This window comes from Lepisosteus oculatus, unplaced genomic scaffold (genome assembly GCF_040954835.1).
Source record: "Lepisosteus oculatus isolate fLepOcu1 unplaced genomic scaffold, fLepOcu1.hap2 HAP2_SCAFFOLD_40, whole genome shotgun sequence".
NCBI lineage: Eukaryota > Metazoa > Chordata > Actinopteri > Semionotiformes > Lepisosteidae > Lepisosteus > Lepisosteus oculatus.
In genome coordinates this window covers 569,141-591,131 of record NW_027167934.1, presented here as the reverse complement: position 1 = coordinate 591,131, position 21,991 = coordinate 569,141, and the positions used below count along the sequence as shown (strand labels likewise).

At 40.8% G+C, this 21,991-nt stretch overlaps 4 non-coding genes and 1 pseudogene across 4 annotated transcripts; 1 reads left to right on the top strand and 4 right to left on the bottom strand.

Annotated features, from left to right (window-relative positions):
* Positions 1 to 458: 458 nt before the first annotated feature.
* On the bottom strand, positions 459 to 540 carry trnal-caa (transfer RNA leucine (anticodon CAA)). The gene has a single exon. It is a non-coding gene; the product is annotated as a tRNA-Leu (tRNA).
* Positions 541 to 5,323: 4,783 nt separating this feature from the next.
* Positions 5,324 to 5,397, bottom strand: trnai-aau (transfer RNA isoleucine (anticodon AAU)). The gene has a single exon. It is a non-coding gene; the product is annotated as a tRNA-Ile (tRNA).
* Positions 5,398 to 6,237: 840 nt separating this feature from the next.
* Positions 6,238 to 6,319, bottom strand: trnas-aga (transfer RNA serine (anticodon AGA)). Its single transcript has one exon. It is a non-coding gene; the product is annotated as a tRNA-Ser (tRNA).
* Positions 6,320 to 9,419: 3,100 nt separating this feature from the next.
* LOC138228289 (U4 spliceosomal RNA) lies at positions 9,420 to 9,520 on the bottom strand (annotated as a pseudogene).
* Positions 9,521 to 16,267: 6,747 nt separating this feature from the next.
* On the top strand, positions 16,268 to 16,339 carry trnag-ucc (transfer RNA glycine (anticodon UCC)). Its single transcript has one exon. It is a non-coding gene; the product is annotated as a tRNA-Gly (tRNA).
* Positions 16,340 to 21,991: the final 5,652 nt, after the last annotated feature.

The following is a 21,991-nucleotide window of genomic DNA, read 5'->3' as shown; positions in this document are numbered from 1 at the left end:
GATCCTTCAGACCAGCAAGCAAACCCACGGCTATTTCGGTTTTCTATCTAGGCAACGTTGGTGTCTGCGATAGCATACATGAAAGCGTGATGCAATTTCTGTGGCTACATTTGTTGCACGTCATGCACAGTAAGAGTGTTTCTAACACCAAATACAAAGTCAACAATTAGCGATCACGCCTTCTCCTCAGTTAACCCACTGAAACCTTTGCTGTTAACAGTTCTTTACTGCGTGCTTTACGAGCACCTACATATTGTGTCGGTTCTTTCAGCTTTATTCATTAGGTTTTCAAAGGCATAAGTAGAGCACCAGAGGTGCGAACGCAAAATGTGTGGTTATCTGAAGAATTTATTTCCACGACAGCAGAGCCAAGCGATTTAGCGTTCTTATAGTACCAGGAAAGGAGAAGCAGCACTTCGTCTTTGCCGCGCAGGCACAAGGCGACATGCGGCAGACGCCGTAGTCGGCAGGATTCAAATCTGCGCGGGGAGTCCCCAATTGATTTTGAATCCATCGCCTTAATCACTCGGCCACGACTACAGCGAGCTCGCCGCCGCCGCATTCCTCCTATAATCTAACACGGAGTGCGAGGTGGCTACGGAAACTTTTTCAAAGTCGCTCTCAGTTAAAAAAAAAAACCTTTCACAAAATACGTGCCGGCAGACAGACACGCCTCAGAGGGTTTAAGGCTGGCTTCACGTTCAAATGATAAAGTCTCCCCGTCTGGATGTCAAAATGCAACTTTGGCAGACAGAAAAACATCAACAAACCACAAATGTGGACAAGGATTTTACAAGCTGCACCACACTGCACTTTCAAAAGCATTTACATTCGTGTTAGACGCAGGAATTGCCTTTGATTTGCGTGCTTACGAACGCCATGGAAAACGAAACAAAACAAAAGCCCTCAGCTCCTGCACTTGATTATAATGCCATTACGTGTCGAAGCAGTAATTTACGTAATTTACTGCCTGAAAAAAAAACAGTAAAATGTTTGAGTGCCTATAGAGTTTCTATTTTTATTTTCTTGAGAAAAGTTGATACCATTTCCTGGACACCCTGTCCCCCATCAGTGCGCGGTGCCCGGGGAAAAATCTGTAGGGGGGCGTCTGAAATTCTGAGGGGGGGGGGTGATATTTCGGTTGAAACGGAGCTGTAGGGTGCAGCTACCCAAATGAAATCTCGCAGCTATGCCATTGATTAGTGCTTCATGATAGAAGATAACGACTAGCAATCTGGTATTTGCGATGAAGTTCAGTTTCACATTTTTCGTCACTCTCACGGTTTGTATTGCCTGGAGCGAAAAGTACCATAAGCGTTCATTTTTGCAGCTACATGGACGTTCTGAATCGTTAAGAAAAAAATGTTGTAAAACCAACAGAAAGCACAGACTGCTATAACTAGTCCTAGTTATATAAAGATTTTAAGTATAATGATAAACTACTGCAAGGAATCGGTCCACCTGAGCAAACAGGATCGTAATGTTGACACTCAATAACGACACTGATATGTGCAGTTCCTGGACGGATAGCCCTCCTGCCCATCAAACAGACTGAGTGACTGTTCGTGTCATTTAGTGTTGTCTGACCATTGACCAAGTACAACTATTTTTTTAGGGCGCAAATTAAGTTAGGTAAATCTTTTTGCCCAAAACTGAAGGGGCAACACTCCTCCCTCCCCCCGTGATGCCAGGCCTGTCCCCATCCTATTCCATAATGTCATTATATATAATACCATACAACAGTACGATCCTTACTAACTGCATGCGTTAAAATTGCACATCAGCACATAGCAGGGGGCACATAGCCGTGATGTATTATCAATGTTAAATTTCAACCATAATATCGACAACATTAATAAACGCATACGTTGAGAAAATATCGAACCCAGCATATTTTCCGGTTATATACCACAATGCATTGCTAGTATTCGTTGGTCACCATTTTGGACACGTTTTTCAAACGTAGAAGTATATCCGCAAATATCTCAGCAATCCTCTTTTGACGAGTAAGTATGAACAATAATAATACTATCTGAATACACACAGATCTTTCTTAATATTATTTTGATTAAAATAGTACGTGAATAAGCAAAAAATGGCACATAAAAATAGTGTGAATGGGGAAGATGGCACAAAATCGTTTTGCCATTTCTCTATTCTTATTCTATGTTGTACTTTCAAACTTTAGGTACTCTTTAATTAGGACAGACTTTATTGCTCAACTGCTATGATGCAAGCCAAATTTTATACATTTATTTCAGCTTTGAGCTTTCAGCTTTGACCAACCTTGAACTCACCGGCCGTGGTTAACGCGTGTTGGATTTTAACGGGCTCTGTGTGTTCGATGTACATAAGCCACTGAATGCTGGGTGTAGAAAATCGTTTTTGCTGGTGGTGGTAATTGTCATGGGGTAGCAACGCTATCGTCTCTTCCTGTAAAAACATAAGTCTGAACATGGCCATGCAGACACTAGCGATGGTCACAAACTGAAAGGGGTCGATGCACACAACGCAGGCGGCCCCTGACTCAGTCACGCGTGTCTGTCTGGTCATATTCATGACCTCGTCCCAAAACCTGACACAGCCTTCTCTTAGAATTGCCACATCCAACTGGCAGTAACGTTTCAACTCTCTCTGTAAGTTAAACACACTTCCCTTGCATTCTTCATACCAAACCAAAAACTCGGCTTTCTCCCTCGGCAGCATGTAGTTAACGCCGTAAAGTTCTGGCGGCGGCATCGGGCTGACATAATTTTGGTTTTCTGAAGTGTTCATCAAGTGTGGAAAATGACCCTTACCCCCGGGGAACCCCATGGCGGCCGACAGTTTGCTTAATTTCATAGGTAGAAAGTTTAAAGAATCGATAAATCTGATGTTCAGAGCTTTTACGGTCATACACATTATCTTACCACCCTGATTAATTAGTTCAACGTCCATCTTTTCATCTTACAACTGTCTGATTACTAGGTAATTGTCATATCCCTTGCCATTGTGCGATATGAATGTATGGTTTTTGAAACGTCTATCGATAAATTTACACACAAAATCCTTTAGACAAGTTTCACCATAAAATTCCCAGCTTCGTTTATTGTTAATATGAAGGGCATGGATGTAATTTGGTATGTGTGTCCCCGTTTCTTGCATGCATTCAAAGTAAAAAAAAATGTACTTGTTTGAAATTTTGGGGTTGTCCAAAGGCAGTATGTAGCACAAATGTGTGTCAGGGGTGTCGATCACGTTGTTACAATGCGAGCACAGTTTCTCTTTACATTTGTGACTAGAGAGGTTATAAACCTCACATTTCTCACAAAAGACCCTGCGCTCACACTTACTAACACCCGTCGCTGCATTCCGAAAGTGTCTCGCCAAACATTGAGAGCTACGACAAAAGACCTTACAGGCCGGGCAATTCTGAATTTCTGCATCAATTTCGCAACACTGGGGATCTAAACAGGTTTTACAAGCTTTAACACAGGCGTGTGCGTTCTTGTGGCTATACGCCGCATGGTAGTTAGTGCAAAAATATGCCGCCCCCACAAAAGCTTTAATATTTAAAACCCCATAAAAATGCTCTTCATGCAGTAGAACAAAAAGTATTTTAGAATTAGGTGGTGTGGGCCCCGTTGTAAAATATTTTCAATCACCCTGGTCGTGGTACAAAATTTTAATGACCACCTTTAAATGTTTTTCAAAAGCGGTAATGTCTGACAAACTCATTTTCTGATTCTCTGAAAAACCCAACTCTTTGTGCATTCGTTTAGCGCCCTGTAACATTTCCCCATTGGTACAACCTTCATTCAACAAACCGTACACACTCCTGGTGAAACACAGATTACCGCCCGTGTAATGTAAGTCGATAAGGTGCGCTTTTTTCTGAGCAATTACCCAGAACGGATTTAAATCTTCGACGGGCACCCCCCTGCATATTCCTAACTATCGTCACCACTAATCGGAGGCTGTCATCGGTGAGAATTTCTGTGTGGCTCTGTAAGAGGTCTGAGATGTGGCTTAAAAAATCAGCAGCATTTAATTCTCCGGGTTGTCTCCTGCGTGAGAACAAGGGTTTGTTAAAACCACCCGCAGTCAAACGCAGCTGTACAAAATCATTCGCCCCGATGTTTGGAGAAAGTTCATCCAATATTCTCTGGACTGCACCATGCACATGTTTAGTCATTTATCCCGGTGGGTCTTCGCCAGTGCACCATGAAATAGCATTATCAGGTAACGAAATCCAGAGGTTAGATCAGCATCTTCTTTAGAAAAAACGTCTAAGAGTCTAGCGGCGTAAACCTGGATCGGTTTTGGAAACACTGAATGTACACTTGCTAAAGCGGCTCTTAGATTCTCTAAACCCCGCTTTTTATCCACCTCATTAGTGCCCACCTTTGATACTAACTGTGCAATATACCGCACTGAGTCTCCCACATCACCAAACACCAAGTCTTTAGGCGTGTTATTATTTCTCTCCGAAGGCTTGACACGTTTGGTTTTGGTCAGTGTCTTAACAGCCGTCTCCGATGCAGTCACCACCTTAGGGTCCGACGTTTCCACCACACTTTTTTCACCGCTCGTCGATACAGCTGCTGTGTGAAAAACGCCACATATGTGGCACATCCTTACACAAAGAGCTGCGGGTGAATGGAACAAGTTACCCGGACATGTTGTTACACCGGTTTCCTTTAAGACTGTGGTGGTGCTACTGGTATGGCGGCATGGTTAACGGCATACAGACCCCTGGCACAGACCACTTGTGTCAGGGGTCTGTATGCCGTTCCCAAAATCCACCTGCTGGATTTTGGCAACTTCAGGACGAGTGGGAATTTTCTCCTATCTGTCAATTCTGTTTTGTTTTGGAGACTCTTGGCTGCCTATGTTGAACAGTGCAGCGTGAAGGAAACATTTTCCAAAACTGTGTCAACTCAAAAGTTGTAAGAAAACCTCTCCAGCTGCTTTAACTCTCTTCATTTTTGTCATTTAATGTGACACTCGATGTATAACTGGAGCCTCACATATGCAAATGGTGAGGCTCCAGATTGACACCCAGTTCGACACCACTTTACAGTATATGACAAAAGCATGGCAGACTGTGCCGGACCGGCAGATAACTTCTGCTTATTTTTACCATATTAAACATTGGAAATCCAACCACTTGCATTTGTGACACTTGATTTTGGCTCCACCTAAGACACTCTTAAATCTTCAAACACTTTTCTCTTCTCCCGCAACACTCTTGTCTGTCGGCACTATGTGGCTGCGTTGCATGACAACCCATCTCACCACGGAAAGGAACCTAACAGCTTTGGTAAGAGAGGAGAAAAGGACCTGGCCTGTACGGGGCTCAAACCCGTGACCTTGGCGTTATTAGCACCACGCTCTAACCAGCTGAGCTAACCGGCCTCACGACATCAATCCTCTCTGTGCTGCAAAAAATCGATCTCAGGGAATTTCTTTTGCCCTCCTTTGAATAGAAAGCCGTGTAATTCAGTGTATGGGCTTTCTCGTGCAGTTTCATGGTTCTTGTAACCCAAATCCTACACTGGCCTGAAGTGCCCCCCCATTTCACAGCATTTTTCAGCTGATTTAAAATGTACCTAAAGGAGAAGCATTATTGAAGACCATCAATTACCAAGAGCTTTTGTCAAAGGTTTTGGTGGTCATTTTTAATGACCACAGAGCGCTGTGACCTCGGTTTTACATCTCATCCAAAAGACAGCGCCCTTTTACAACACAGCATCTCCGTCACTATACTGGGGCATTAGGACCCGCACAGACCTCAGGGTGAGTGCCCCCCCGCCGACACCATTAACACCGCTTCCAGCTGGAAGCTTTGTTTTTCCCTGTAGCTCACCCTCATTCGGGTACTGACCTGGCTCGCACCTACTTAGCTTCAGTGGGTTTGCAGTTGCGAGTTGCAAGGGGATGCAAGTGATGGAGCTGCTCGCTGCAAAAGCCACTGCATTGACCGGGAATCGAACCCGAGCCTCCCACGTGGCAGGCATGAAGTCTACCACTGAACCAAAATGCTCAGTGCCTGAGCCTTCAAAAAAGACGGTTTTTTGGTGCTCTGTGCAAAACGCGTCGACATCTGCTTCCAGCTGCAAAATGTCATTCGCGGACGCTGAAGAACTTATTTCCAAGGCAGCGGGTTTAAGCGATTGGGCGTTTTAAAACCACCAGGAACAGCAAGGAGGCGCGCTTCTTTGCTTGCGCCGGAACACACCGACTGGAGGCGGACAACGTAGTCGGCAGGATTCGAACCTGCGCGGGGAGACCCCAATGGATTTCTAGTCCATCGCCTTAACCACTCGGCCACGACTACAGCAAGCCCCACCGCCGCTGCGTTCTTGCTACAATCTTACCTGGATCGCGAGCCGCCGGCGGAAGCCTATTTCAAAGTCGTTCTCCGTTTCAAAAAAACATTTCCAAAATACAAGCCTTGCAGACAGACACGCCTCAGAGGACTTAAGGGTGGCTTCATGTCGGAATGATAAAGTCTCCCCGTCCGGACATGAAAATGCCACTTTGTTACACACAAAAAAAGAATCAACAACAGAGAAATGCCCGCAAGCATTTGAAAAGCCGCACCACTCCGCACTTGAAATAGCTCTTACATTAGTGGTAGACGCAGGAATCGCCTTTTTATTTACGCTCTTACCAACGCGATGGAAAGCAAAACAAAGCAAAGCAGAGCAAAACAAAACGAACAAACGAAAACCCTCACGTCCCGAACTTGCATATAATGCCGTTACGTGCCCAAGCGGTATTGTACGTCATCCTAGCACTGCACCCCGAGGCGTACGGTATATGGGAACGAGCACACGCCACGAATCGTCTCGAATCGCTCCCTACAGCTGTAAGGCGCCTTAAAGCATGCACCCCCAATATTCTTCTTTGCGCATCTGTGAAAGGTAAACTCTTGAGCAAACTCTGAACCAGCTCTAAGGAAACTAATCCGATTAGACGTTACTTTGACTCATCCTTTAAGGGACCCTTGTTAATTGGAGAAATCAATGATTTCGAATGAATTCTGTATGCGTTAAAAGACAGCTATACACAGAAAACATGCAGGACACTGCTCATGATGTTTCCCGAGCCGAAACACAGTGCGTTTTTCCAAGCCATTTGACAAAGCCCGCCCACTGAAAACTGCAGCAGATCGTGTAAAGGCGTTCAACTTTGTAACTACTGCACGCACAGGAAGCAGAATAAATTCCTCTTTTCAAACTGTCAAAGGTTTGCTGCAGGACATCGCACAATCTCTTTTGAATGGGGACAAACGATTTCTTATGGGGCGCAGTAAGTACAGACGTTTATAAAGCTCCACTCATGCCGACGATGCAGCATGAAGAAGTGCAACCTAACGTTTGACAGACAAAAGCCGGGCGCCGCCACGAGCAATATGAAATCAAACTGACAGCACACGGCGTTTCGCGCTGACTCAAAAGTGATCTCGACAGACGATGTTCTCTGCATAAAGCTGAAAGAGCTAAAGAGCGTTTCTGTTGAGACGTAACCCAGTGGGCAAAAGACGTATAATATACGTCTAATAAACGCATATCTTAGACGTCTAAATGTGGTCTACAATTCGTCTAGAATGAAATTCTAATATACGTCTAAAGTTAAACGTCAATTATACGTCTATATTTAGACGTTCATTATACATAAATGGTTGGAGTTCTATTATACGGATAAATTTAGAGGACTATTATACATATATGGTTGGAGTTCCGGATAACTTTAGAGGTCTATTATACGTATATGGTTAGAGGTCTATTATACGTATAACTTTAGAGGTCTATTATACGTATATGGTTAGAGGTCTATTATACGGATAACATTAGAGGTCTATTATACGTATATGGGTAGAGGTCTATTATACATCAAAGATAGATTTTATAGGTGTAGAAACAAGTAAAACAAGCCAATGATTAGGTTTAGAAATGTATTCTGAAAATACACATTCACACCTGAAACATATGTATTTCAAATTATACATTGTATACAATCAATCAACAATCAACATATGGGCAATAATCATAAAAACACAACTAGTCTTAAACTTCAGCTACAAATTCTGGTAACATGGCAATATACAGTATAGTAATGACAAACACAAAACTAATTACATTAACACACTAACTCAAAACCACATTTTGATTCAAATATACATTTTAAAATGTACAACTTCTATATTTCCAAGAAAAAAAAATATTACAATGGAAGTTAAGACGATTTTTGTCCACTGTTTGCAAACCCTGTCTAATTGTCCTAACAGTTAGAACCAAAAACCTATTATTTTCAGAGTCCAGATCTCCTGGCCCCCTGCCTTGCATATGCATTCTTCAAGTAACACATTGCGTGCTCCTTTATTTCTTTTTCTGTTGATGTAGGGTGGGACTTCAGCACCGCAGCTAGGAGAAAATTATATAATATTACTTCCCAAATAAATGATGATTAATATCTTCTTTAGTATAATCTAAAAAATGAACGGTTTACTAAGCTCAAAGCTGAAATAAATGTATAAAATTTGGCTTGCATCATAGCAGTTGAGCAATAAAGTCTGTCCTAATTAAAGAGTACCCAAAGTTTGAAAGTACAACATAGAATAAGAATAAGAGAAACGGCAAAACGATTTTGTGTCATCTTCCCCATTCACACTATTTTATGTGCCATTTTTTTGCTTATTCACATACTATTTTAATCAAAATAATATTAAGAAAGATCTGTATGTATTCAGATAGTATTATTATTGTTCATACTTACTCGTCAAAAGAGGATATCTGAGATATTTGCGGATATACTTCTACGTTTGAAAAACGTGTCCAAAATGGTGACCAACGAATACTAGCAATGCATTGTGGTATATAACCGGAAAATATGCTGGGTTCGTATAATCAACGTCGAATTGCAACCGTAAAATCGACGACATGAATAAACGCATATATAACGTCGAAAACACATCTAACACAGTGCCTGAGGCTTTTTACTGTATGTATCGTGTGTGCCGCAACTAGGAGTATACGGCACTCTGCACAGTGTACGAAGTAAATTATTTTCGCAGTAATTAATTTATTATATTTACTATATTTATTATACACGTGTAAATTAATTGCTGCGAAAATAATTTACTTCGTACACTGTGCAGAGTGCCGTATACTCCTAGTTGCGGCACACACGATACATACAGTAAAAAGCCTCAGGCACTGTGTTAGATGTGTTTTCGACGTTATATATGCGTTTGTTAATGTCGTCAATTTTACGGTTGCAATTCGACGTTGAGGCGACGTATATATACGTATAGCCGTACGTTCGCCGTAAATATACGTATATTCGACGAATCAATGCCCACTGGGAACAAGCTCGCTTCTTTCTACCATGATGTCACCATGACCAAATCTGTCTTTAAACACCTTGCTCAGTCTCTAACGAGACTGTCAAAAATTGCTTTCGCCGATTGTATTGGCAATAATCACGCCTCGGCTAACCCTCACAGGCTACGATACTGCCACTGCGCAAAGCTGACGGTTGCCAGGCAACCGCGGGGATCCTATGGAAATCGTTATCAATCGTCTCATGGCATGTCGTTGCTGTAACGCTTCATATTTGTCGTCTTCTTCTAGCTTGAGGTTTTGAAGAATTTCATGACAGACAAGGGCTCCGTTGGGAACAAAGAAACCCGTTGATTCTTTTCAGCAGCAGAAATACAACCCTTTAAATACAAGATGACAGAACAATGACGAAGGGCATGCCGGGAGGAACTCATGCACTACAGAGGAAAGGGGGCGGGCACGTACAGTTCACATTCAAGCCACAAGTACTCTTCTCGGATGTTGCACAAACAAATCCTAACGTCTTGAAAGCATTGCGGGATGTTTGTGTCCCACTTCCCGTGGCTGCAGGATGACTGACACGAACGGACAAACACAATCTGTGGCGTTTAGCGTGACATAGTCTTGCAGGCATCGTGCTGTCTCACTGCAATACTATACCGCTGGAGGAAACAGTCCATCTGGCCATGAAACTCATTTGAACGTCTAGCTACAGCAACTAACAATATCATGATTTATTCAGGATGTGTGGAATCAGCACGTCCCGGAGACAGCTTCCGAAATCGTGAGCATTCTCTGGTGGTAGGGGCGTTCAAGATGGCGCTCAGGTGGGAGGTAAAGTTTAGTGGTTGAGGATTTTTTTTGAGTTTTTCATGACCTAAATGTTAATTTTTGCTTTTTTTGACTACAGAAAAATAAGGACTTAACACTACTTGTTTAAACTTCAGTTATAATTGAAAGAAAAAAAAACGATTTTTTTTAGGTTTAAGAATTTCGATATGAGTAACACTGGGAAAAGAAAAGAGAGTGCTGGGTCTTCGAAGGAGAAGTCTAAGAAACCTCAATCGTATATGTATAGCACTACAAGAAAATTGATGGCAACTAAAGGGAAAAGTGAAGCAGCTGGAGGGGACGTGGAAAGAGTGCTGGAGATGCGCTCGTACGCGAGCGCTCGCAGCCCAAGTGAGACTCAGCTGCCAGAGGAAGAGCCGGAGTCCCTGCCCAGCACACCTGTGAAAACCCCGGCAGCCAAGAGAGGAAGGGGCGACCTGACGCTGGAGGAGCTCCAGACCAACATCTTCAACATGATGGCACAGAGCATGGGTGAGCTGAAGGAAGTGATTTGATCTAATACAGTCGCAATCGAAAGTCTTAAAAAGTCCATGGACTGTGTGTTTAAAGAGGTTGAAGACTTAAAGTAGGCTGGGCAAACGATTTTTAAATTTTAAAAAAAATAAATAAATAATGAGATATAATGATGTTTTCCTGCTTAACTTAGACATTGCACGACTTTAAAACATATAAAAACAGGTTTCGAGAGTTAAAAACCACTTTTTATGCGCGAAAAATGGGTGATTTTTCTTCCTCGTGATCAGCTCAGAATCTTTGTGTACGCTGTAAGGTTTTTACTTCTTAATTAAACGTTTAAAATACACGAATTTCATAAAGACAACACACGTTTCGAAGAGAAAAAATCCCATTCTTTTCTCTTCCTGATGTGTGAAACTGATCAGCAGGTCTTTTTTTCCCAATCAGAGGCTCTGAAAATAGCGTACCGCCCACTGCCCTCCGTCAGAGAGGGGCGCGGCACCGAGAGAGGGAGGAGGCGCGGAGCGCAGCAGTACAGAACGAACGTTCTACTGCCTGGAGCGCTTACGGCAGCGATCGCGTCTGCATTTATAACTTAGTTTTTAAAATTAATCAAGCAATATGAACCATCTCTTTTTACTTTTAAGTCACTTAATTATCATTAAACACAGCTTTCTCACCACCTAGACTACTTTTTGATACCATCCTTAGACAAAGCAGAAACGTCTTGTTCTGTCTAATGACATTACAAGTGGAAAGATTACAGATTTTAATCGTCTTTAATTTTGTTACGTTATACATTTTAGAAACGTTTCATCCATACAAACACCACAAAACTATTCTCGATTGTATTTCTGAATGGTATGTTACACTTAGTTCACTGTTTTAAATACATCTAATTAAGAAAGTTAGGTGTTAGCATAAACTATTAGCAATCAATATTAAATTTAGCACTGTAATAATTTGTTGCACTTTCCCCCGCATCTTGTAAAAATATATTTTCATTGTTCAAATATACATTAAATCTGACTATCATATAATAAGTTAAATACAAAACTAAAGAAAAAATAGGGTTAAATATAATTCAAAATATTTTGCTAACAATGTTAACTATTTATAAATAATAAATTGTATTAACTAAAGAGTAGGATGGCACAGTTGTTAGTATGCTTTTTGTTTTGTTTCTTTTTCATAAATACAACAGTAGTACCTGATGTCTCAGTGGCTTTCAAAATTAAATTTTGCATGCAAACCTGTGAACTAGAAAGATAACTAAGATATCCATCCATTTATAATGGTGGCAAAGTGGTTAGCATTGCTATCTTGGAGCACTGGGGTCCCAGGTCCCATCCTGTGTGTGTGGGGTTTGCATGTTCTCTCTGGGTTACATGGTTTTTCTCCATATGTGTGATATGACTCCCTCTTGCACTCCAAAACATACTGGTAAGTTAATTGGTTTATGGGAAAACTGGCCCTGGTGTGTGTGTGTTTGTGTCTGTCTGTCCTGTGATGGACTGGCGCTATGTCCAGGGTGTATTCTGCCTTGTGTCTGTTGCTTACTGGGATAGGCTCCAAATCCTCTGTACTGGATAAAGAGATTAGAAATGGATGGAAGTAAAGGCACTGTGTGGATTGAACTATACACAGTGTTAGAAACCCACTATGAAATGGCAGCATCTCACTGAGAATAAAATATTTTATAGTGCTGGCTTAAGTAAACAGCCTTTCCAACTCTCTTGCACATCAGTATCCATACCTAGTTATTTAAACAAATTGCCTCTAATTATAAACATCTTAATATGCTGGCTCTGTGGATCCGCATCAGCGATGTTTGCCCATTCCTTCAATTCATGTCCATCCAACACACAGTTCAATGCTAGCAACTACACAAAATCTAAAATACAATCCTCATTTCAGTATCTATGTAAACATACAGTCTGTTAACTTCATCATCTTCATCAAAAGTATGCCTAACCCCATTAGGAAGTGTTCTTGTTATCAGTGTATTCCTCAGCTATCCCAAAATTATCTTCTTACCAACATCTCTAGTTTTTTATCCTGCAATAACTCAGCCAACACTTAAATCTCGAAAAGCTGCTTGTGTTCATTTCTTTAAATCACAAATATCATGTGTAAATACTGTCCATATAATAATCTGCATTGTGGAATAATAGTTTATTTTAAAGGGAACTAGAGAAACTAAGAACTAGAGAAATCAAGAAAGGCTTTTTTTTCTAGAATTAATAAATGCACATCCTGTTCACTGGGGAAATTAAATCCACACTGAGCAATCTTCAATATGTTCAGAATATGACAGCGAGAATCCTATCAGGGATGCATTACACCTGTTTTCAAGTCCTTGCATTGGTTACCTATCAGGTTTTGAGTCAACTTCAAAATCCTCATCCTCATTCAGTACCTACAGTATATGGCTTATTATCTGTCTACTCCCCACCTTTGTCCGTCTGACTCTGGTCTTCTAGCTGTCCTCAAGAACATCTACATTCTGTGGGTGACAGGGTCTTCTCTAGCTGCACCCCAGAGCTCTCAATTTGTATTCCCAGTGATATCAGTCACGTACCCTGAGTGCATTTAAATCTAACCTCAGAACCTTTCTTTTCAGAAGACTTAGTGTCTGTATCTGCTTCATTTTCTAATTTTGGTAGCACCTCTAACTGCTTGTCTTTCTTATATGTATTTACTTTGTAATCTGTGGTCCTTTTATCTGTTTTTATATCTACTGTATTGCTTTGAGATGCCACTTTTAAAGGTGATATATAAAATAAAGTTTTTTATTATTGTTATAGAGAAACATGATCAGTTTTCCCTGGTCCAGATACTGTAAAAAGATCTAAAGCATACTAGTTTGTCACTCTTCTCATTCCCTTTGCTAAATAACTTTTCATATTAATCTGATCAATCTAACTGCCTGTTTTCTGTGCTTTCTCTATCCTGCTAGATTTGCAATTATTCTGAACATTTTCTTCTTGAAATAACTCATTTCTAAATACCTTTTTTCACTGTTAACATCTTGCAGCAAAGCTGCGACAAAATATACACTTAGCACAGTTCATCCTGCTACCAACATTGAATAACAAAATCTTAGGATTTCTATATTTATGTCTTTATTTAGTGGTTTCATTAGTGACAAAGGCTAAACTTTCTTGGAAAAATGTCTTTTATGTGTTGCAGAAAAAACTGACTTGCTTTAACAAAGTATGTTTACAAATCCTTTCACCTGGCAATCTACCTGAATGCCCAACTATCTGAGAAGCCCTCCATGAAACCATGGTTGCTATTAATTCATTTAGGGCTTATTGACAGAATTGCTGTTTTTTATGCATGCTAATTTTCTGATTCCTCACTCTGTTTCATGTTTATAGATAAGACTTTATTGATCGTGAAGGGAAATTGATGTACATGATGAACATGTTTGCATGTTCTTTTGTAACATACACCTTTTTGTGATTTTTTTTGTATATCTAAGCAAGTGTTCCTGCATCCCTCTTCTGCACTTTAGTCATGGCTTTTTTTCTGTTTGCTTATTTCAAAGCAACACCTGCTCCATTTCTAAAACTTTTTACTCATGTGCATTTTTGTATTTTTTACACCTCTAGCACTTTAACATCCTGAATTTTCATTTGCCTTAATTTGTAGAATGAACTTGAGTTTTAGCCTAAAGAAGTTTTCATTATCTTTTGTTTCTTGTCCTACAACTGTTATTATTGATCACCGAATTATTGTTCTTGACATGACTTCATTCAGCCTTTCCTGAACGTCTATGACAGGCAGAGAGAGTGCTGTTTCTGGTGCGATCTTTTGGAGCTGACATTTCACTGTTTTAAACGAACAAGAAATTAGATTGCTCATAGATCACTTATCCTATATAAACACAGCGTAATTGCCCTCCGAAAATCCTCTTTTTCTTGTTCGTTTTAGAGACCTTGATCGAAACTGATTTTAGATGTCAGAAAGGATTTCTTTTCTCTGTATTTCCTACATTGCTTTGTCGAGATTTTAACTTTATATTTAGGCTCAGATTTCAACTATAAATCGTACACTAATTAATAGCAGTAAATACTGATGTTTTGCTCCCTCTTACCACAAAAATATATATGTTTTGTAGCTGGGATGAACTTTATTTCGTACGCGTAGCTACTGCGATTTGGACACGAAGCGGTTAAAGATGGCGGCAAATCAGGCACCCAGAGAGGGGGGGGGGGGGGCGTCGTCTCGCCTCCATAACTAAAATGCCAAATAGGAGTGGCTTAAGCGACATACACAGTCGTGTAACTGACAGTTTGAGGTAGCCTATCGTGTAAATTTCGCTTTGTTGCTGAGGTTAAGCTTTCGAAACTCTGCCCCAAAGTCATGTGACTGATTTTTCGCCCTGTTTCGTTGGTTAAACGCAATGATCACAAGCACCACCATGGTAACTGGGATGTGTAGTTTTTAATTCCGTTTGAATTATAACTGTACGTACTGTCTTCGTATTTGGCCAGGGCTTTAAAGAGAGGGCGCGCCAAAAATTTTCGGTGCCGTCGTCTCCGCTTTAAAGGTACCCCCGTCGCGGAAGAATTCGATCTCGGGACGTTTGCCCAGCGTACTTAAAGAGTGAAGTAAAAGTTCTTAAACAAGTAAATACCAAACAAGAAAAGCATATTAAAGAACTTGAATTGAAAGTGAACGATGTAGATAGATACCGTCGATGATGGAATTTAAAATTATTTGGAGTTAAAGAGGAACGTGATAAGGACCTTGTTGCAACAGTGAAGGGTATCTGTAAAAGGACCCTGCCGGACCAGGAGGACGTAATATCGGCCATTGACTTTGTTCACAGGCTCGGGAGAGCGAACATGTCTGGGCAAGTGCGCCCCAGATCGATTATAATACAGTTCACCAAGAGGACGGCGAGGGACATGCTGTGGCGAGCGGCGAGGGGGAATGAGTATTTGAATGGGAACAAACTGAGGTTTGCAGAGGACCTGTCTGCCGCGGACAGGAGTACCAGGAACCAGCTGTGGCCCCAGGTTGAAGCTGCCAGAAGAGAGGGGAGGAGAGCCTACTTTGTGGGAGCGAGGGCCTTTGTGGACGGGAAGGAGATTTGCTCCCAGTGACTGCTCAGTTAATGATTATGTTTGGTTATATTTGTTATACCAGTATATACTAGTGTTTCTTTAGTGTTAGTTTGGAATGGTGTAGTTAAGTGTTAAGGACTGTTATAGTTCTGGTTCTTTGAAAAACTCAATAGTTTAGACAGTCTTAGAGTTAGTTATTTGCTTTTGTGTATGTCTTTTTCATGAATGCCAGAGGTACTCGAAATGTTGTTAAAAGAAAAACTGTGTGCTGAGTTTTATTTTTTACAGGAAACGCATGCATGTTGAAACTAAAGTTTATAAATAATTGAGAAATATTAAAGCAAGGAAAATATGATACGTGTAAAATATACAATTTGATCACATAATTACTTAATTACCTCTGGTAGTTAAATGCTTTTTTCTGCTGCGTTTTTTTTCTCTTGTACATGACTCTGATCCTCTTGTTGTATTTGTATTTGTAAATTCTGTTTAATAAAAAAAAAATTAAAAAAAGCATTCTCTGGTGGTGTCCTGCAGGCTTCCTGTGGGTGTGCGTTGGTGGTATAGTGGTGAGCATAGCTGCCTTCCAAGCAGTTGACCCGGGTTCGATTCCCGGCCAACGCAGTGGCGAATGTTTTCAAATGCTGTCATGAGCCTTGGATTGTGACTAGCAAAGTGAAGCCTTTTGAAAGAGCTAAAGCACTGAAAAACGGAATTGAAGGAGAATCTTACAGGGGATTCTGAGCGGTGTCTGCAAACACGCAGTCCGATACAGGTGCTGAAAGCTTGAGCTACTCTCAATGTCATGCTGCTTTTCCCCGGAGTAAATCTGTTACATTGAAAGAATGCTTCTCGCAGGTTCAAAAAGGGACCCTTGTTAATTGGAGAAATCAATGATTTTGAATGAATTCTGTATGCGTTAAAAGACAGCTATACACAGAAAACATGCAGGACACAGCTCATGATGTTTCCCGAGCTGAAACACAGTGCGTTTTTTCAAGCTATCTGACAAAGCCCGCCCACTGAAAACTGTGGCAGATCGTGTAAAGACGTTCAACTTTGTAACTACTGCACGCACAGGAAGCAGAATAAATTCCTCTTTTCAAACTGTCAAAGGTTTGCTTTACGAACGCCGCAGGACATCGCACAATCTCTTTTGAACAGGGACAAACGATTTCTTATGGGGCGCAGTAAGTACTGTTACTGTCACTGCTCGATACCGACGTTGGCCTACTATACCATGTTCAGCCACTGCTAGAAAATGTACAGCTCTAGCACCGGAGCAAACAACAGGAGGGCCGACGTCGAACAGGCATACGTGTCAGTCATGGAGACCGATGAGAATGGGATTCGAACCCATGCCTGCAGAGCACAATGGATTAGCAGTCCATCACCTTAACCACTCAGCCACCTTGTCGACAAAACTGGGCTGTCCGGACATGGGTTGGCGCGCTCCAGATGATCTTTTTCTTTTTTTCCCCACGTACTCGAGGGTCATTTTCCTGTTCCACATGTGATTTCAACATTTTCCTTGGGAGATGTCAAGCCAGCAAGCCACTGCTGTGGTTCACTGGCCAGTGTGGAGTTCAGTGGCCCTGTTGTACACAGAAAGCACATTGAGCTCCTTGGACATCAAAAGTTCCAGATAAAAGCCATTTGTCATCCTTTCTCTTGGTGTTGATGTTGCTATTGTATGTAAAGGTGGCAACTTGCTCAGCGAGCAGGCGGAGCACACACCGAATGCAGATGTGTCTGAGTGGTGTGTCCAAGTGGCTGCAAAAGGACAGTGCTCCCGGGGCACCGTGGCTTAGTTGGTTAAAGCACCTGCCTAGTAAACAGGAGATCCTGGATTCAAATCCCAGCAGTGCCTTCTTTGTTCTGTCTTCTCAAACAGAACTGGTCCTTCCAGACAACCACCTACGGCTAGACTTGCAAATATTCATTTCCTGTCTTTAACGCGACTTGTTTTTCTTAAAATGGATGCAACTTGCAAAACATGAAATACAAACCTTGCTAATCAGCGCTAGCGGCTGGCAAAAAAAAAAGAAGTCAGCAATGTTTTTTTTCTTTAACCTTAACCCTGCTAATGGAGAAGAGTTAAATGACCGAGTCTATGCAGCTTAAACGGTGCGCAAGTCGGGTTCTTAGCTGAAAGGGTGGTAAATCACGCTCACCCCAGTCCTTAATCTTTTAAAGAGGATACAAAATTGAACCTAGTCGCCACATCACATACATCCTGTTCAATGATAAAAAGGTAACATCTATCCTCGCTCCAGAGTAAATCTCATGTTGAGGGCATCTTTTTTTTTCACTTTACCGTGAGTCGGGCTCGGCTGCACAGAGGAGAGAGCAGAGCAATGAGGTCACGGGGACAGGGGAGTCACACGCTGGCGGTTTGAATACGCGGAAGATCACTGAGGGATCCACAGTATGTGGACCCTCCGTGCGCCATCAGTCCGCACTCCGGACTCTGAATCCTGCCATCCGAGTTACGATCTCGGCGGAACCTGAGGCGCAGTTCCTTCTTAAAACGTAATCTGGTGAGCATTTCTAGAATCGCACTTGTATAGATACAACTATACAAGTACGATTAGTACGAAATCAGTAGGCAACTGCCCTCTTGATTTTGGATTTAATTTCTTTATTACAGGGGCGCTTTTATGAAGACAGAGTCATGTTCAGGTACTTTGCTTGATGGAGGAAGCTCATTTCGGACTCTGTGATCTGCTCACCTGGAAAGGTCTGCTGTACTACTACAAGAGAGAAGTAGAGTCTGGAAGAAGGGACAATTTTATGATGCTTTGGAAGATAATGTTTTTTTTTTCTTATACTGAAAATGAAAAGTAGTTGTTTCTATATGGACTCAGTCTTTGGAATTTGTATATTTATATATTTCAGTGAACCCTCAGCCATTCCTTCTGTATTGTAATTCAATTTCTCTTTTAAAATTCCTTCCCCACTTCTAGGACCTGCAGTTGCTGAACTCCACAATGGCTTCTATTGGAAAGTCTGTGACTGAGACCAAGTAAGTGTTCAATTTTTTATGAAACCATTATTTATTTTGGAGCAATGAGCAATTCTTATATAAATGCAATAAAATCATTATGCTCAAACTATGAGAGAGAATTTTAAGGATAATTTAATAAATCAGTCTTAGCTTGTTTCTATACACAGATGGTATTATTTATTTTCAAAGGAAACCCGCGAGGATTCCCCTGGTGTGCAAGATGTGCCTGAATACTTTTGATCAGCTTCCTGCTCATTTGAAGAGGGCGTTTATGAAGCACGCCACGGCAGAAGAGATCAGGATGGCCTCTCAACAGGCGAGGGAGGACATGATGAATCACCTGAAGAACGGGGTCATCGTGGATTACCACAGAATAGAGATCAAAGGACACTTTGTGGGCTTAAAATACAAAGAAAATCATGTTCTATGGTACAAGATAAATACAAAACTTAAGCTTTTATTTTAATTAGATTTGTTTATAAAGCATAAGCAATAATTTATTACATTAATATATGTGAAAATAACATTTTAGCATCATATTATTACATACAGGTCTCTAGCTTCAACACAGTGATATATATATATATATGCTCAGTGATTTATTGGTACATGCCCAGGTCAATAATCAGAATGAGGATTTATTTCCAGACGGGCTACAGGTAGTGTTGTGAAATACTTCAACACACTGGATCGCAGATTTAGACCCCCTGCACTCTTACTCCTTAAAAACCAAAGAAATGAAGATATGTAGCAATCACATTGTAACAGGGGTGACAGTGACTTAATGCTTATACTAGTGGACTTCTGGTACCTTTAGGGTAAGGTGTTCCCTGAAGGGCTCTCAAACCCTGCATTTCAGATGCCTAGCTGTATCGCTGATGTGTTGCACCTCAGAATCACTTTTAAACCTTACCTCTGGTATCTTTAATCCCTATTGCTCAACGCATGGTGAAAGTATTGCATAATTGTGTCTGAAAATGAGCAATGGGCACCTGAGAGACTCATTTGCCTGTTTCACAAATGATCACATTTGACTAGAGATTCTGTTTGGGATTCAGTTGTGCATTCCGACAGCAATCCCTTTCAAAAAACGATACATTCTGGATGAGGTCAAAGGTGCAGGAACACTGTATTTAGGATGTGTTTGCACTTATTCTGTGTCTCTAGCTTCAACACAGCGATATATGTATATGCTCACTGATTTTTTGGTACATGCCCAGGGCAATAATCATTATGAGGATTTATTTCCAGATGTGCTAGGGGTAGTGTTGTGAAATACTTCAACACACTGGATCGCAGGCTTAAACCCCCTGCACTCTTACTCCTTAAAAACTAACAAATGCAGATATCTAGCAATCATATTGTAGCAGACACTCATTTGCCTGTTTCACAAATGATCATATTTTACTAGAGATTATCTTTGGGATACGGATGTGCATTCTGACAGCAATCTCTTCCAAAAAATGATTTTACCTTATCGCGGCTTTGCCCTACTTGCCCCTTTGGACAATATCTCCATCTTGTGGTCGTTGTTGGTAATGTCTAGACAATACCTCCATCTTGTGGTCGTTGTTGGTAATGTCTTCTTATGCCATTTTTTTATTTCAATTCTCTATTAGTTGATTCTAGAATCTCTACAATGAAGTTGAAAACATCAGTTTTATAGCAGACAATATGACATTATTTATAGTCCAATTAGAAACTTATTACCCTGTTTTTAACATAATAACAAATTAAAATTGATTAAAACTAAGTTTGGAACACCAGGGAACATAACAAATGATTTTTAGGAAAACCATGAGGTTCTCTGTGCCCGATGCCTGCAAGGAGAGAAAGCTAGAATCCTTTGATTTTTTCAAAATTTGAAAATAAACATCATATAACAACAGCTTTCATTCCTAGGAGTAAAAAATAACCATTTCTGAAGACATAGTAGTTTCTAAAACACTACAATAAAGTTAAAAACATCAGTTTTATATTACATTATTTTTAGTGAAATCAGTCATTTATTACACTATTTTTAATATAATCTCTAAGTAAAAGTGATTAGAATTAAGTTTGGAACAACAAGGAACACAAAAAAAAAGATTTTAAGGAAAAAAATGATGTCTTCTGTGCCAGGTGCCTGCAAGGGGAGAAAGCTAGAATCCTACCCAGGCTCCTGGAGCTCTGTCCTGGCTAAAGGAGGGCGAATCCATCCCATTCAAAGCTCCATGAAAAAATGATATTTTTAAATCTGAAAAAAAACATTATAGAACAACATCTCTTGGTCCACAGAGTGCAAAAATCCAACTTTGAAGAAAATCCATTGACTGATCCCCGAATCCTGAAGTTTCTTCGCATGATATCGGGCTTGCAACCACTTTCTGGAAAATTATGAAAAATGCCAAAAATGAAATAAAAGTTATCAATTCTAGAGCCTAAGAGGAAAATAAGACAAATGTATATCTCCAAATAATTTTATGTGCTTCAGAAGAGCCCAGGAAAGTTTTTTGCATACATGAAACCACGCCCGTTTGCACGTAAGCAGACATGGTTGCACACACGACTGCATGAAAGCACGCGTGCATGCAAAATCATCCTGTTAAGCATTTGAAAAGCCGCACCACGGCGCACTTGAAATAGCTCTTACATTAGTGGTCGACGCAGGAATCGCCTTTTTATTTACGCTCTTACCAACGCGATGGAAAGCAAAACAAAGCAAAGCAGAGCAAAACAAAACGAACAATAAGATCTGTTAGGTTTACATGCATATTTTATGTATTAATAAATGTATCCTCGTGTATTAGTACCTGTGTGTGCGCGTTGTTTGAGTTATGTCACATGGTTGGATTCTAAAGCCATCAAAAGAATCAACTTTGTGATTTACTGCTACAATTAATAATTGTCTCAGTAAATGCCCAAACCCTACAGAACTGGTGCCTTCAGAGAGCCACTACATTTAATTTTGCTATGGCAACATTACATATTTGGCGTCCCTGAGCCGGTTTTCTTACATGTGAAAATAACATTTTAGCATCATATTATTACATACAGGTCTCTAGCTTCAACACAGTGATATATATATATACTCAGTGATTTATTGGTACATGCCCAGGTCAATAATCAGAATGAGGATTTATTTCCAGACGGGATACAGGTAGTGTTGTGAAATACTTCAACACACTGGATCGCAGATTTAGACCCCCTGCACTCTTACTCCTTATAAACCAAAGAAATGAAGATATGTAGCAATCACATTGCAACAGGGCTGACAGTGACTTAATGCT